Source organism: Emys orbicularis (assembly GCF_028017835.1).
Source record: "Emys orbicularis isolate rEmyOrb1 chromosome 14 unlocalized genomic scaffold, rEmyOrb1.hap1 SUPER_14_unloc_1, whole genome shotgun sequence".
In the NCBI taxonomy this organism is placed as follows: Eukaryota; Metazoa; Chordata; order Testudines; family Emydidae; genus Emys; species Emys orbicularis.
Window position 1 is genome coordinate 328,188 of NW_027045139.1, and position 15,714 is coordinate 343,901.

General features: G+C 47.7%; 1 pseudogene; it reads left to right on the forward strand.

Annotated features, from left to right (window-relative positions):
- Positions 1-15,714, forward strand: part of LOC135894846 (C-signal-like) — a 37,538-nt pseudogene that overhangs the window by 5,514 nt on the left and 16,310 nt on the right.

The window sequence follows — 15,714 nt, forward strand, 5'->3', positions numbered from 1 at the left end:
TGAAAATTCCCCCACTCTGTTTGGACAGGCTTTGGCCAGAGACTTGGAGGAGTGGGATAATTCAGACAAAGCCCTCCTTCTGCAATATGTAGATGATTTGCTAATTGCTGCTGTGGGTCTAATCCCTTGTCTTAAAGCTACTGTGAGTCTCCTGAACTTTATTGGACTCCGAGAATACAGGGTAGTGGACTGTGGGCTAAACCTCTGTATGAATGTGTTTAGGGAGCGGATCATGACCCCTTTCACTGGTCCCCAGAAGCGGACAGGGCATTTCAGTTACTAGGTGCCTGGAAATGTCCCGTGGCATATTTCTCTAAGCAACTGGATCAAGTTTCAAAGGGATGGCCAGCCTGTTTGAGGGCGGTCGCAGCCACTGCCCTAGTGCTTGGGGAAGCTGAAAAACTGACACTGGGAGGAACTGTGCAAGTGTATATTCCCCACATGGTTCAAGCCCTGCTGGATACTAAGGGTGGTCTTTGGCTCACACAGGCTCGGGTTGCTCGGTACCAGGCGAAGCTGTTAGAGAATCCTGAAGTCACCCTGCAGACCTGTCCCTCCCTTAATCCAGCTACCCTGTTACCAGAGACAGAAAAGCAGGAACATGACTGTCTAGAAATCATAGATGTACACTACTCTAGCCGCCCAGATTTAAAAGATCAGCCACTCCCAAATGCTGACTTGGAATGGTATACAGATGGAAGTAGTACTGTGGTGGATGGGCAAAGGAGGGCTGGTTATGCTGTTGTGTCTCTTCATGATACCGTGGAAGCTGAGAGTTTACCGGCGGGAACATCTGCCCAGCTTGCTGAACTAATGGCCCTGACTCGTGCACTCGAGCTGGCAAAAGACAAACGGGTTAATATCTTTACTGATTCAAAGTATGCTTTTGGGGTATTGCATGCTCATGCTGGTTTGTGGAAGCAAAGGGGAATGCTAACAGCCCAAGGTTCTCCGGTTAAGCATGGGTCTCAAATTCTCCGGCTTTTAGAAGCGGTACAACTCCCCTCAGCAGTAGCAGTGGTACATTGCAAAGCTCATCAGGAGGAAGATCAAGATGTAACCAAGGGCAATGCCAGAGCAGACAGGGAAGCCAAGCGTGCTGCTACCCTGAAATCACCAACTGAGGAAAATGCCCAAATGCATGCCCTTATCCCATCAGTGGTTGAGCTTGCAGCCCCTCAGTACTCCCATGATGACAGAAACCTGGCTGACAGTCTCAGTCTCCAGGAAAAGGAGGGATGGCTTTATTCCACAGAGGGAAAAATCCTCCTGCCCAAGGGCCTAATCCGACCAGTGTTGCAGAAACTGCATCAGACTACACACGCAGGCAAAGAGGCTCTTACCCAGCTTATGAATAAATATTTTCTAACCTCTAGACCCCTAGCATCACAGGTACAGGCTGAATGTTTAATCTGCCAAAAGAACAACCCTCGACCAGGAGTAGCAGTGTTACCAGCCACTCTGGAACCTACCCCAGGCCCAGGATTGGTGTGGCAAATAGACTTTACTGAGTTTCCCAGGACCCAAGGGTACAGGTACCTCCTCGTCTTGATGGATCGATTCAGTGGATGGCCTGAGGCCTTCCCATGTCGTAACAACACTGCCAAGACAGTGGCTCTTAAGTTTGTCAAGGAGATCATTCCTCGCTTCGGCCTCCCCCAGTAGATGGAATCTGATAACGGAACACACTTCACATCTCAAGTGGTTCAAAAGATATCAAGTGCTCTGCAAATCCCCTGGAAGCTCCACACACCATGGCGACCACAAGCCAGTGGAGTAGTGGAATGCACAAATCAGACACTCAAGCGACACCTCTCAAAGGTCTGTCAGGAGGCCTCTCTTGGGTGGCCTGATGCTTTGCCCCTTGTGTTACTTCGCATTCATGCTCTCCCAAGGGTAGGTTAGGGCTTAGTCCCTTCGAGATTATGTTTGGAAGGGAATGGCCTCTGAATGGTACACCGGTTCTGGCAGGGGAGTGGGAGATGGGGTATGGTTTCTTGTCTCAGTACATGTGCTCTCTGTCTGCTGTTCTTTCTTCTCTTCACAGATACACCAAAGATTCACAGCCTCTTCTGCTGGATACTCCGGTCCACTCCTTGTAGCCTGGTGACTCCGTTCTCGTGCGGACCTGGAAGGACGAGCCTCTCCAAGAGAAGTGGAAAGGGACCCCACATCGTCCTGCTTGTTTCCCACACAGCGGCAAAGGTCGAAGGACACAAGAACTGGATTCATCACTCTCGACTGAAAGCAGTACCCGCTCCTGAACAGTGGACTGTCCAGCCTGCTGAGAAAACTGCTAACGACGATTTGGGACTTAAGCTGTTATTCAAAAGACAGTAAGGGTCGTTGGGAATGCATTGTGATCTCTCTGAACAGCCACAGCATACTCCCCGCGAGAACCCTGAGCATTGGTTTTATCTATTCACAGAAGGCCGACCTGGCCTATGTATTTGGTCTTGTTATTTTTTGACTTGTTTGGTATCAATACTTCTTATCTTCTGGGCATTTAGGTTGTTGTAATCACAATATGGGTTCAGGTTTAGGGTCTCTCACAGCATTTCTTTTTATCACCGAGGCAATTCTTCTGTTACCTACTGTTTCATCCACATCGCATGCAGGATGCGGAGCCATCCCTGCAGATATGGCTACCAATACCTATGAGGCCCTGAAAATTGCCTTTGCCCGTGAGTTCAATCTCTCCAACTGTTGGATATGTGCCCAGACTCCCCACCATTCGGCTGGATTGCCCTGGAGAGTAGTTCCTCAAAATTGGTCAGACTATTGTCAAAGGTGGATGGTTACCAGCAGTAGCACCTCTGACAATTTGAGTTTGCGAGCTAACTGTACTGCGGAAGCTCCTTATGGCCTTCACAATGGCTCTTGGAATTCCCACTATAGTAGCACTCGTAAGCCCCAGCCTATTCGTTTATGTTCTCCACCCACTGGTCTCATATGTTATCAGCAAGCCAGTACAAGTAATCATACCTGGTTTGCAGGCATTAGTAGGTGTAGATTTTATATTGGTCCTGGTATAAGTCTCACTGTTCCTTTACTAAATGCCACCGGTTGGCAAACCGGCGCTGCATTCTTTGCCCTTTCCCCACAAGCCACCCTACGGGACCTACAAGGTACCAATGGAAAGGCCAGTTATGGTGAAGCATTCTGAGTTTGTGGTAATAGTGCCTATAAATGGCTCCCTCATGGTTGGCATGGTAGCTGTTACAAAGGCTATCTTGCTCCACCCCTCCGCGTTCTACCCAAGGCTCCCTCAGGTCGCCCTAGGTACTATCGGTCCCTGAGAGCTACCATTGAACCCATCAGTGAAGGAGACAGGTTTGGGATGATATCCCTCCCTTCCTATGGGGTAGGACGGCTAACCCAACTCTACAGAAGACTGTCTAAATTTCTCACTCAGTTTGCCAATGATACCCTGGCCATAGAGAAATGCATAAGTGCCGAGCTGTACCAGCTTCGACTGCTGGCTTTGCACAACCGCCAGGCTCTGGATTATGTGTTAGCCTCGCGGGGCGGGGTATGTGCCCTTATTGGAGAAGAATGTTGTACCTATGTCCCAGAGTTTTCACAGGATATTAACAAGCACATCTTGTCAGCCAAACAGGCCTTGAATCAGTGGAAGGCCCAGGAAGGGGAACCCACTATTTTGGATTCCCTTTGGGGTTGGCTACCTGGTTTAGGGGAACTAGGGGGTATAAGGGGAAGTATTGTTCGCATCTTGCTCACAGGTGTTGTGATATGTTTTGTCCTTTTCCTTTTGCTCACTGGCTGTAAAGTGCTCATATGTAAGATTTGTACCTCCCCCTTCCCAGAGGTTCTTTTATATTCTCTTATTGATAATCCTGATTGTATGGAGCTTAATCGCATTTTGTCTTTAGAGTATGAGAAAACTCTGACAAAGGTTTGTTGAGTGTTCTCAAAGGAGGGATTGATGGTGTCACTAGGCATAGCTACCAGGTAACTCAGGGGAGTGGAAGGCCAAAAGAGCCGATGAAGCTCTTCTGCTCTGGGCCTACCTGAGCCACAGTGACTCCATCTTGTGAACTCTCACCTACTTCTATGCTAACTGCTTACATGTTGAAGCAGAAATGTAAGGGTCAGCTTTTCTAGCAGGCAGCTGCTGTAAACAGGCCTTGCAAGGCCAAAAGATAAGCAGACGAATGGGAATTTTTCTACTTGTAACTGCTCGAGGTGGGAGGGGTAAGAGGGAGTAACAGAACAAAGGCTTACACAGAAACAGCTTGGAATATAAAAGGGAAAATTTTATTTGTATTTGTTGCACTGGATTTGAGACATGCTGGTCTCCTAGTGCCATTTCAGAGCTCTGAAATAAACTTGGCTTGCTTTCTCCCCTCGGTGTCTTTATTGGTGCCAAGCACACCAGGCAACGAACCCCTGTTTGCCTTCTCGGGGCCCAGTTCTGGGCAGGCAACACTAGGGAGGTGGTGGAATCTCCTTCCTTGGAGGTTTTTAAGGCCCGGCTTGATAAAGCCCTGGCTGGGATGATTTAGTTGGGAATTGGTCCTGCTTTGAGCAGGGGGTTGGACTAGATGACCTCCTGAGGTCCCTTCTAACCCTGATATTCTATGATTCTATGATTCTAAGTGGGTTGACGGCAGCCTACCCAGGCCCACACGTGGCTACGCCCCTGCTTCAGATGCATTGCCCATTGATCGCAAGGGCAGCTTTGCAAGAATAAAGATTGCAAGATCAGGTCTCGAAAGTTAATGAAAGTAACAGAAACGTTCTTGTTCTGCACGTGCCCTAACATGTAGTTGCCATGGGGCTGATAATGGCTTCGTAAAACGTGTAAAAACGTGCAGACAAGAAGTTTGGGCTTTGGGGTTGTCTCAGGCAAGGAGCGGAATGTTGGGGCTGTGTTCAGGGTCAATCCCTGAAAGAGTTTTGCTTTATTTGCCTTATCAATGTGTCTGAGTGCTTCGTAGCTGAAGGTCCACTTGCCCACAAGGGCACAATGACCTTTAGTTACCTGTTCCCCACTTCAGCAAGGTTTTCCTGAATCCAGTAAAGCTTGTAAAGACCCCAGATTACAGACTTCAGCACAGCACCTGTGTCACAGAGCTGGCTGGAGTCCCACTCACCAGATTGCTGTGAGGGAACCCAGGCTCTCGATCCCCAGGTGGTTTAAGCTTCTCTGGGTCTCAGCAGGTGCAGCTCTGGTTCCTCCCTTAACCTTTCTGGCACTGCTCCTGGGCTCCCACTCTGTCTGCTACCCCTTCATGGAAATGGAGCCCCTCAGCCCAACTGCCTTGGGCACCCAGGAGCAGTACTGATCTCCCCAGATACCCTGTAGATTAACCACACCATCTCCCAGAATCCCTCCAAGGGTGTGAGTCTCCTGGGTTACAGTTTATCTCTCCCAGGAGACACATGGTAGGTATAGCATAGAACTGGTCAGGGGAGAGAATGGAACGCTGGGGGCCTGAGCCAGCCCACTCATCAAGGGACTCACATCACACGCTGCATCCCTGAACGTCTGTTCCAATAATGGGCCTAATCCTCACCCAGACTCCTATGGGAAAGCACTGGGGGCGACAGGGTGGCCAGCCCCTGCTCCCCCTACCCCCCACTCATGCTTCTGGCACAAGAGTTGGATTCATCGGCACTCCTCACACTTCTGTGTGGGGCATGTGGCTCAGGGGCAGGGAGAAGGCAGGACCATGGGCCTGTACCGCTTTCCTGCATCAGATAGCAGAGCTGGCCAGCTGCAGAGGGCAGCTCACTTTGGGTGAGGCAGAATGTTTCCCAGAGCTGCCAGGGGGAAGGCAGTTCTGACCCATCCTCAATGCAGGCCTGTGCCTTAAAGCCATAGCTTGGCTCTGAGCAAGCACAGCAGTGTTTTAGCTCAGTGTCACTCGAGATACCTCACAGTAGCCTTATAATATACAGTGCAAGCAAGCAGTGTGGAGGAGAAGCAGGGGTCTGGAAGTCTCCTTTGTGACCTTAGGTCAGTCACTCAGGCTATGCCTATGCTGGAGGTGGCGGGGTAATTTCCAGCGTGGGTAGACAGACCCACGCCAGCTCTGATCAAGTGAGCATCCTAAAAATAGAAGTATAGCCACCATGGAGCCAATAGCAGGAGAGGCTAGCTGACCCGATACATGCCTAGGGTTTCAGACAGGACTGCACAGGAGTGCAGCTAGCCTGTCCCATGGCTACATGGCTACTTTTAGTGCAGTAGCTCAATCAGAACTAGCGTGGCTTGGTCTACTCAAGCTGCAAAGTGCACTTCCAGCTCCAGTATAGACATACCCTGAGTCTCTCTGCGCCTCAGTTCCCCCTCTGTGTAATGGAGGTACTAGCACTTCTGTGATAGACTCATAGACTTTAAGGTCAGAAGGGACCAATATGGTCATCTAGTCTGACCTCCCGCATGATGCAGGCCACAAAAGCTGACCCACCCACAACAGAATCTTCCAGCCTGCGACCCCTGCCCTATGCTGCGGAGGAAGGCGAAAAACCTCCAGGGCCTCTGCCAATCTACCCTGGAGGAAAATTCCTTCCCGACCCCAAATATGGCGATCAGCAGAACCCCGAGCATACAGGCAAGATTCTACAGCCGGACCCTCATTTTACCTGCGATGGCACGTTAATGCCTAATTGACTAAAATCACATTATCCCATCAAACCATTCCCTCCATAAACTTATCAAGCCTAATCTTGAAGCCAGAGAGGTCCTTCGCCCCCACCGTTTCCCTCGGAAGGCTGTTCCAAAATTTTACCCCTCTGACGGTTAGAAACCTTCGTCTAATTTCAAGCCTAAACTTCCCCACGGCCAGTTTATATCCATTCGTTCTCGTATCCACATTACTACTAAGCTGAAATAATTCCTCTCCCTCCTTGGTATTAATCCCTTTGATATATTTAAAGAGAGCAATCATATCCCCCCTCAGCCTTCTTTTGGTTAGGCTAAACAAACCGAGCTCCTCGAGTCTCCTTTCATAGGAAAGGTTTTCCATTCCTCGGATCATCCTAGTGGCCCTTCTCTGTACCCGTTCCAGTTTGAGTTCATCCTTTTTAAACATAGGAGACCAGAACTGCACACAGTACTCCAAATGAGGTCTCACCAGCGCCTTGTATAACGGAAGCAGCACCTCCCTGTCCCTACTAGAAATACCTCGCCTAACGCATCCCAAGATCGCATTAGCTTTTTTCACAGCCACGTCACATTGCCGACTCATAGTCATCCTGCGATCAACCAGGACTCCGAGGTCCTTCTCCTCCTCCGTCACTTCCAACCTATGCGTCCCTAACTTATAACTAAAATTCTTGTTAGTCATCCCTAAATGCATCACCTTACACTTCTCACTATTAAATCTCATCCTATTATTGTTACTCCAATTTACAAGGTCATCCAAGTCTCCCTGCAAAATATCCCGATCCTTCTCCGAATTGGCAATACCTCCCAACTTTGTGTCATCCGCAAACTTTATCAGCCCACTCCTACATTCGGTTCCGAGGTCAGTAACGAATAGATTAAATAAAATCGGACCCAAAACCGAACCTTGAGGAACCCCACTGGTGACCTCCCTCCAACCCGACAGTTCCCCTTTCAGTACTACCCGCTGCAGTCTCCCCTTTAACCAGTTCTTTATCCACCTCTGGATTTTCATATCGATCCCCATTTTTTCTAATTTAACCAGTAATTCCTCGTGCGGCACAGTATCAAACGCTTTACTAAAATCTAGGTAAATTAGATCCACCGCATTTCCTTTATCTAGAAGGTCTGTTACTTTCTCAAAAAAGGAGATCAAGTTGGTTTGGCACGATCTTCCTTTCGTAAACCCATGTTGTAATTTGTCCCAATTGCCATTCATCTCAAGGTCCTTAGCCACTTTTTCCTTCAAAATTTTTTCCAAGACCTTGCATACTACAGAAGTTAAACTAACAGGCCTGTAGTTACCCGGGTCACTTTTTATCCCCTTCTTGAAAATAGGAACCACATTAGCTATTTTCCAGTCCATCGGTACCACCCCCGAGTTTACAGATTTATTAAAAATTATTGCCAAGGGGCTTGCAATTTCTCGCGCCAGCTCCTTCAATATTCTAGGATGAAGATCATCCGGTCCACCCGATTTAGTCCCATTTAGCTGGGGTGGGAGGGTAGCTCCCTTTTATGGACACCCAGCCAGCCAGTTAGCTATAAGCCCTCTCTTAGTAGTTGTTCTCTACTTGCTTTACCTGTAAAGGGTTAAAAAGTCTCCCTGCTGAGTAAAAGGAAGGAAGTGGACACCAGACCAAAAAAGCCAATGGGAAGGCTAGAACTTTTTAAAAATGGGAAAAAACGTCCCCTTTGTCTGTCGGAGTTGGGTTCTCCGGAGAGGGGGGACAGAACAGCGATGCTGTAAAAAGCTTTGGACCAGGTATGAAAAATCATCAGATCATACCTAGAAACTACTCCTTTGAAACCCCAGATATGTAAGTAGATCCGGGAATGTTTAGGAAGACGCGATTAGGCTTATCTCTTTTTATTTCTTTATGTCTTGTGAATTCCTCTGTGCTAACCCCAGGTGCTTTTGTTATGCTTAGTAACCTTTAAGCTGGACCTCAAGAGAGCTATCTTGATGCTTAATCCTTGTAATTGTTTTTTTAAATCTAGCAAAAAGTCTAAGTTCCAGATGTATTTTCTTTCTTTTGTTTCTAATAAAATTTACCTTTTTTAAGAACAGGATTGGATTTTTGTGTCCTAAGAGGTTTGTGCACATGTTGTTTAATTTGCTGGTGGCAACAGCTGATTTCCTTTGTTTTTTTGCTCAGCTCTTCCCCGGAGGGGGGTGAAAGGGCTTGAGGGTACCCCACAAGAAGGAATTCCCAAGTGCGCCTTCCTGGGTTCTCAAAGGGGTTTTTGCATTTGGGTGGTGGCAGCGTTTACCAAGCCAAGGTCAGAGAAAAACTGTAACCTTGGGAGTTTAATACAAGCCTGAAGTGGCCACTATTAATTTTTAAACTCCTTGCGGGCCCCCACCTTCTGCACTCGAAGCGCCAGAGTGGGGAATCAGCCTTGACAACTTCCAAACCTCACAGGTGCGTTGTGAGGATAAATACGACAGATTGTGAAGTGCTCAGACATGATGGTGATGGGGCCGGGGCCAGAGAAGTAGATAGAGGCTGGGAATACACAGTGCTCATTGCCCTTGTTACTGCATCAGGCCTCCTCAGCGCTTTTCAGTGTTACTTCCAGAATTAGTTCAAAATTTTTTATCATATTTATACCAGTTTGATCATTATGGCTGCAAATGCTGCATAAGCTCCTCAGCAACCCAGCCTTTAGCCTTATATTTCTAACAGTTTTTTTAAATGTTTCTATTTCCAGGAAATTAAGAATCTTGCTGCAAAACATCCAGACCTTGTGCTGGTGCTGCTGGGTATTCATTTTGCATAATCTCCCACTATAAACAATCTCTTGGAAATCTGATCTTTTCTACTTCTGGTTCCTATTATTTGCTTTGAAATTCAAGGTCTGTCTCCAGTTTCCATGCTCCTGTCTTCATTTGAAAATAATGTGCAACACTCATTCCAGCAAAATGACTATTTTGAACTATTGAACCATTGCAGGTCAGCATGGAGAGCGGCCCAACAGAAATGGCTCAGATCCCAAATTCCTTTATAAAACATCTGTTGTCAGTGTAAAAACGTGCAGACAAGAAGTTTGGGCTTGTCTCAGGCAAGGAGCGGAATGTTGGGGCTGTGTTCAGGGTCAATCCCTGAAAGAGTTTTGCTTTATTTGCCTTATCAATGTGTCTGAGTGGGCTCTGTCTGCTACCCCTTCATGGAAATGGAGCCCCTCAGCCCAACTGCCTTGGGCACCCAGGAGCAGTACTGATCTCCCCAGATACCCTGTAGATTAACCACACCATCTCCCAGAATCCCTCCAAGGGTGTGAGTCTCCTGGGTTACAGTTTATCTCTCCCAGGAGACACATGGTAGGTATAGCATAGAACTCACACAGACTTTGCACAGGGTTCTAGGATGCTGTTGCTCTTTACTTAATCACATGAGAAATACACAGGTCCATACACAAATAATAAACCCTACATGCATTTTCCCTCACTCTAGCCCCCCTTTCCCGGGGCAGTCCTTAGGGGACCGTCTATATTCAGGTAGACAGGGTCCCAAGCACCTCCCACCTCAACTGCAGTAGCTTCCATCATCAGCTGGTGAAAAATGGCCAGAGAGAGAGAGAGAGAGAGAGCAAATAGAGCAGCTTCTGCCTTCAGGTGACCACAGAGTCTTGCCACGTGCCTTCATTAGGAGGGGACTTCTCCCACTAAATCAGTTCCTCAGGTTGGGAGCCAGTCTTTTGTGTAGAGCAACTACATTTCAGTGGTCAGGCACTTTATGTCAACAACCCTCTTTTGGTATCCCTCTGTTCCCCGCTTTTGGAATTTCAGTCCAACATGGAGATAACAGGACAACAAAGAAGGAAAAGAATCCCACGTCTAAATGGAGTCTGCAATCCAGTGGAGATAGATACAAAGACTTCATAATCGCACACAGAGTTCACACACTGTACAGACAGACCCCCAAATCCAGTCTTGCCAATCTCAAGGGATCAACAGTCACGAGTTAAATGCCCCCCAATTTATGAGCTTGGCCCAACAAATCATGAGATTTTTTTTTTAAAGGATTATATTGTGGGTTTTTGGTCTGTCTTTTGATTGTTGACCTCCCCCTGCGCCCCACGCCTGTGCGTATGCGTGTGTTTATCTGTGACAGTTAGTGTTGTCCATTCTCCCAAATTTGTTGGTAAGGAGATTTTGGCCCATGATTCAGATCCACATCTCTGTCCCCTGCCCAGCCAATTCATTCTGTCCCCAGTCTCCCCAGCAGTTCTACCACCCCAGAGCTCCAGTTCAGCTCACCACCTCACCTCTGCTTTTCTGGGGTCTTCACCCCTCTCTCCCAGGCCTAGGGGCTGCAGCAAGGTCCCTTCACCACTGGAGGCCAGTTCTAAGGGCTCTTCACCCCCCCCCGCACCCCAACTCTTCCAAAGGAAGAAGGAGAAGGGAGAAGGAGGTTAGTTAAACAGAAATTAAAGGGTACAGCGCCAAAAGTGAAATCTCTGCAAGCTGCGTGGAAACTTTTTAAAAACACCATAATAGAGGCTCAACTTAAATGTATACCCCAAATTAAAAAATACAGTAAGAGAACCAAAAAAGAGCCACCATGGCTAGACAACAAAGTAAAAGAAGCAGTGAGAGGCAAAAAGACATCCTTTAAAAAGTGGAAGTTAAATCCCAGTGAGGAAAATAGAAAGGAGCATAAACACTGGCAAATGAAGTGTAATGAAAGCCAAAAAAGGATTTGAGGAACAGTAAGCCAAATCATAGAATATCAGAGTTGGAAGGGACCTCAGGAGATCATCTAGTCTAACCCCCTGCTTAAAGCAGGACCCATCCCCAGACAGATTTTTGCCCCAGATCCCTAAATGGCCCCCTCAAGGATTGAACTCCCAACCCTGGATTTAGCAGGCCAATGCTCAAACCACTGAGCTATCCCCCCAAAGACTCAAAAAATCATAGCAATTTTTTTTAAGTACATCAGAAGCAGGAAGCCTGCTAAACAACCAGTGGGACCACTGAACAATCGAGGTGCTAAAGGAGCACTCAAGGATGATACGGCCATTGCAGAGAAACTAAATGAATTCTTTGCATTGGTCTTCACGGCTGAGGATGTGAGGGAGATTCTCAAACCTGAGCCATTCTTTTTACATGACAGATCTGAGGAACTGTCCCAGATTGAGGTATCATTAGAGGAGGATTTGGAATAAATTGATAAATTAAACAGCAATAAGTCACCAGAACCAGATGGTATTCACTCAAGAGTTCTGAAGGAATTAAAATGTGAAATTGCAGAACTACTAACTGTAGTCTGTAACCTATAATTTAAATCAGCTTCTGTACCAGATGACTGGAGGATAGCTAATGTGATGCCAATTTTTAAAAAGGGCTCCAGAGTTGATCCCAGCAATTACAGGCCTGTAAGCCTCACTTCAGTACTATAATAAAGAATAATATTGTCAGACATATAGATGAACATAATTTGTTGAGGAAGAATCAACATGGTTTTAGTAAAGGGAAATCATAACCCCATCCGTAACCCCATCCCCGTGGGCCCCCCCTAAAACCTATAAACCAAACCACATTCCAAAACTCCCTTCTGTAAACCACCCTTTCACTAACTAGGATACAATGCAGGCAGAAGCCCAGCAGCAGAGTGGGGGCTATCCAGTTTATTGCACCGACTGTTGCATGTATGATTACCTGCCCTGTGGGCGGGTGGCGTATGTGTGCAGTCGGTGCAAGGAGCTCCTGGCCCTCAGAGACCATGTACGGACTTTGGAGGCCAGGGTGGCGGAACTGGAGGAGCTGAGAGAGGCAGAGAGGTATGTTGATGAGGCTTTCCGGGACACTGTAGAATTGTCCCACCTCCGCTTAGACAGCACCTGTGCTGTTAAGGAGGAAGAAGGGCCCAGGGAAGTAGAGCAGTCAATGGGAGCAGAGGGAAACTTTCCCGTAGTTGGGACCCTCCTTCCAGATGGTTCTGGGGTTGCCTCTCGCACTGAGGTTGCCTCTCCGGGGGAGGGAACTCCAGTTTCTAGGAAAAGGCAGGTGTTAGTAATGGGAGATTCGATTATTAGAAATGTAGATAGCTGGGTCTGTGATGACCGGGAGAACCGTATGGTGACTTGCCTGCCTGGTGCGAAGGTTGCGGATCTCTCGAGACATCTAGATAGACTTATGTGTAGTGCTGGGGAGCAGCCGGTGGTCGTGGTACATGTAGGTACCAATGACATAGGGAAGGGTAGGAGAGATGTCCTGGAAGCCAAATTTAGGCTGCTAGGGAAGAGACTGAAATCCAGGACCTCTATGGTGGCATTTTCAGAAATGCTCCCAGTTCCACGCGCAGGGCCAGGTAGGCAGGCAGAGCTTCAGAGTCTCAATGCGTGGATGAGACGATGGTGTAGAGAGGAGGGGTTCACGTTCATTAGGAACTGGGGAAACTTCTGGGATGGGAGGAGCCTATACAGGAGAGATGGGCTCCACCTAAACCAAAGTGGAACCAGACTGCTGGCACTAAACATTAAAAAGGTTGTAGAGCAGTTTTTAAACTAGGAGATGGGGGAAAGCCGACTGCTGCAGAGGAGCGTGTGGATCGGACACAGACTTCTCTTAGGGGAGAGTCTGATGATAGAGAATCTCCAGGTTATAGTCAGGAGCAGAGGACTGAAAAGTATAATGTAAGGGCCGGATCAGATGATAAACAGTCACATAAAAAAGAAGCTGGCACATCAGAAAAAGGCAGGCTAATAAACAGGGACAAGTTTTTAAAGTGCTTGTACACAAATGCCAGAAGTCTAAATAATAAGATGGGTGAACTAGAGTGCCTTGTGATAAAGGAGGATATAGATATAATAGGCATCACAGAAACCTGGTGGACTGAGAGCAATCAATGGGACACAATCATTCCGGGGTACAAAATATATCGGAAGGACAGAACAGGCCGTGCAGGGGGAGGAGTGGCACTATATGTTAAAGAAAGTGTAGATTCAAATGAAGTAAAAATCTTAAGCGAATCCACAGGTTCCATAGAGTCTCTATGGATAGAAATTTCATGCTCTAGTAAAAATATAACATTAGGGATCTATTATCGACCACCTGACCAGGACAGTAATAGTGATGATGAAATGCTAAGGGAAATTAGAGAGGCTATCAAAATTAAGAACCCAATAATAGTGGGGGATTTCAATTATCCCCATATTGACTGGGAACATTTCACTTCAGGACGAAATGCAGAGATAAAATTTCTCGATACTTTAAATGACTGCTTCATGGAGCAGCTGGTACGGGAACCCACAAGGGGAGAGGCGACTCTAGATTTAATCCTGAGTGGAGCGCAGGAGCTGGTCCAAGAGGTAACTATAGCGGGACCGCTTGGAAATAGTGACCATAATACAATAGCATTCAACATCCCTGTGGTGGGAAGAACACCTCAACTGCCCAACACTGTGGCCTTTAATTTCAAAAGGGGTAACTATACAAAAATGAGGGGGTTAGTTAGACAAAAGTTAAAAGGTACAGTGACTAAAGTGAAATCCCTGCAAGTTGCGTGGGCCCTTTTTAAAGACACCATAATAGAAGCTCAACTTCAATGTATACCCCAAATTAATGTAACCCTTCTGCCCATCTAAGTTGGCAGCAACAAGGGCCGGGTTCTGTATCTAGGGGTTCCGTTTCAATAACACAATGCAAAACCGGCTCGAGCCCCCACCCAGTGACCTGGGACAATTACATACCACCCCCCTGGGTACCTCTAAGAGGCAATACTTCCCCTCTCGCAAGCACGGAGTCTGAGTGTAGCAGAAAATGTTTAATAACATGAGGTAAACGACATCAGCATAAAATTGGAAAAACACCACAAACAGGATTCATAACACAAACCACGAGCAAAACCCACTCCAGCAAATTGGGCTGTGTCCTTTCCCTTTGGTTCTTGAATCCAGCAACCCAAAAATCACCCAGAGTCCCCAAAGTCCAATACCCCCAAAGTCTCTTGGGTCCAGCAACCACCCAAAGTCCCAAAAGTCCAACAACCCCCAAAGTCTCTGTCCCTGGTCAGTGCAGCCCCAGAGCAAAAAGGGGGGACACGCAGGGTGTTAAGGGGCACCTTACGTGATCCGAGGCTGGCCAGCCGTCTATTTCTCCGTGGGGGTTCCGCCGCAGCCTTCACCACGAGCCAGTCCACTTTCCTGCCATCCCACGAACTGCTCCGCTCTACAAGCTGCTCCGCTCCGCTCACCGACCTGTGAGCCGTTCCAGCCGTCCCCGCAAACAGCTCCGCTCGGCGTTCCTTGGGCCACTCCAACCGGCCCCGCAAGGCTCCACGCCGCTTGCTGCTCCTCCAGTCGTCCCCACAAATTGCTCCGCCAGCTGCTGAGCAATATAGCTTCAGGCTCCCCCACTAGTTAACACAGCACTCAGTGATCTCAGCTCTTAATAACTTTAGCTCTTTTGTGATTTCAGCTCTTAGCGGTTTCAGCTCATAGTATAGTAGGGGAGCCCCAGTGCTGGTGCACCATTGACCCAAAGTGAATTCAGCTCAGCAGCCTGTAACTAGACTCCTAATGGAATCAAAGTTAGCTCTGACATTCAACAGTGGAGAGAGGAGGTGGTGCAATTGGTGTTTCAAACCCTCAGAGGGGGCCCATACCATCAGGTACAAATACCTGTCCCCATCCTCTCTCAATTCGCTGGGTTTTGTAACCCATGCCCCTTGTCAAGCAAGTGCTACTTAGGTAATGGTGAAGGACTCACTCAGTCCTTCTGTCATACAACAGTTCCACTGGCCTTGATTCACAGAATCAGGGTAACAAAACTTTATTCTTCCTGCCCCAATAATAGAGAAACTGGGGATCCCACACCAGCCAAAGTAACCACTTTCAGTTGCTGTTGTTCCATGCCAGGCGAGTGGGTGTGCCTATGCAAACAAGATCAGCCCCTGGAGTTCTTTTCCACACTCGCCATAATTCACCACCAGATGTCAGGGTAAAGCTCATCCTGACTCTGCTTACATCCTCCCCCCAGCCGAGAATTTGTCATCCCGACAAATCACACCCTATATATCAACTCACTGGTTCTCTCCAAAGGGCCTCAGATAGCCCACTTTATCTTCCACAAG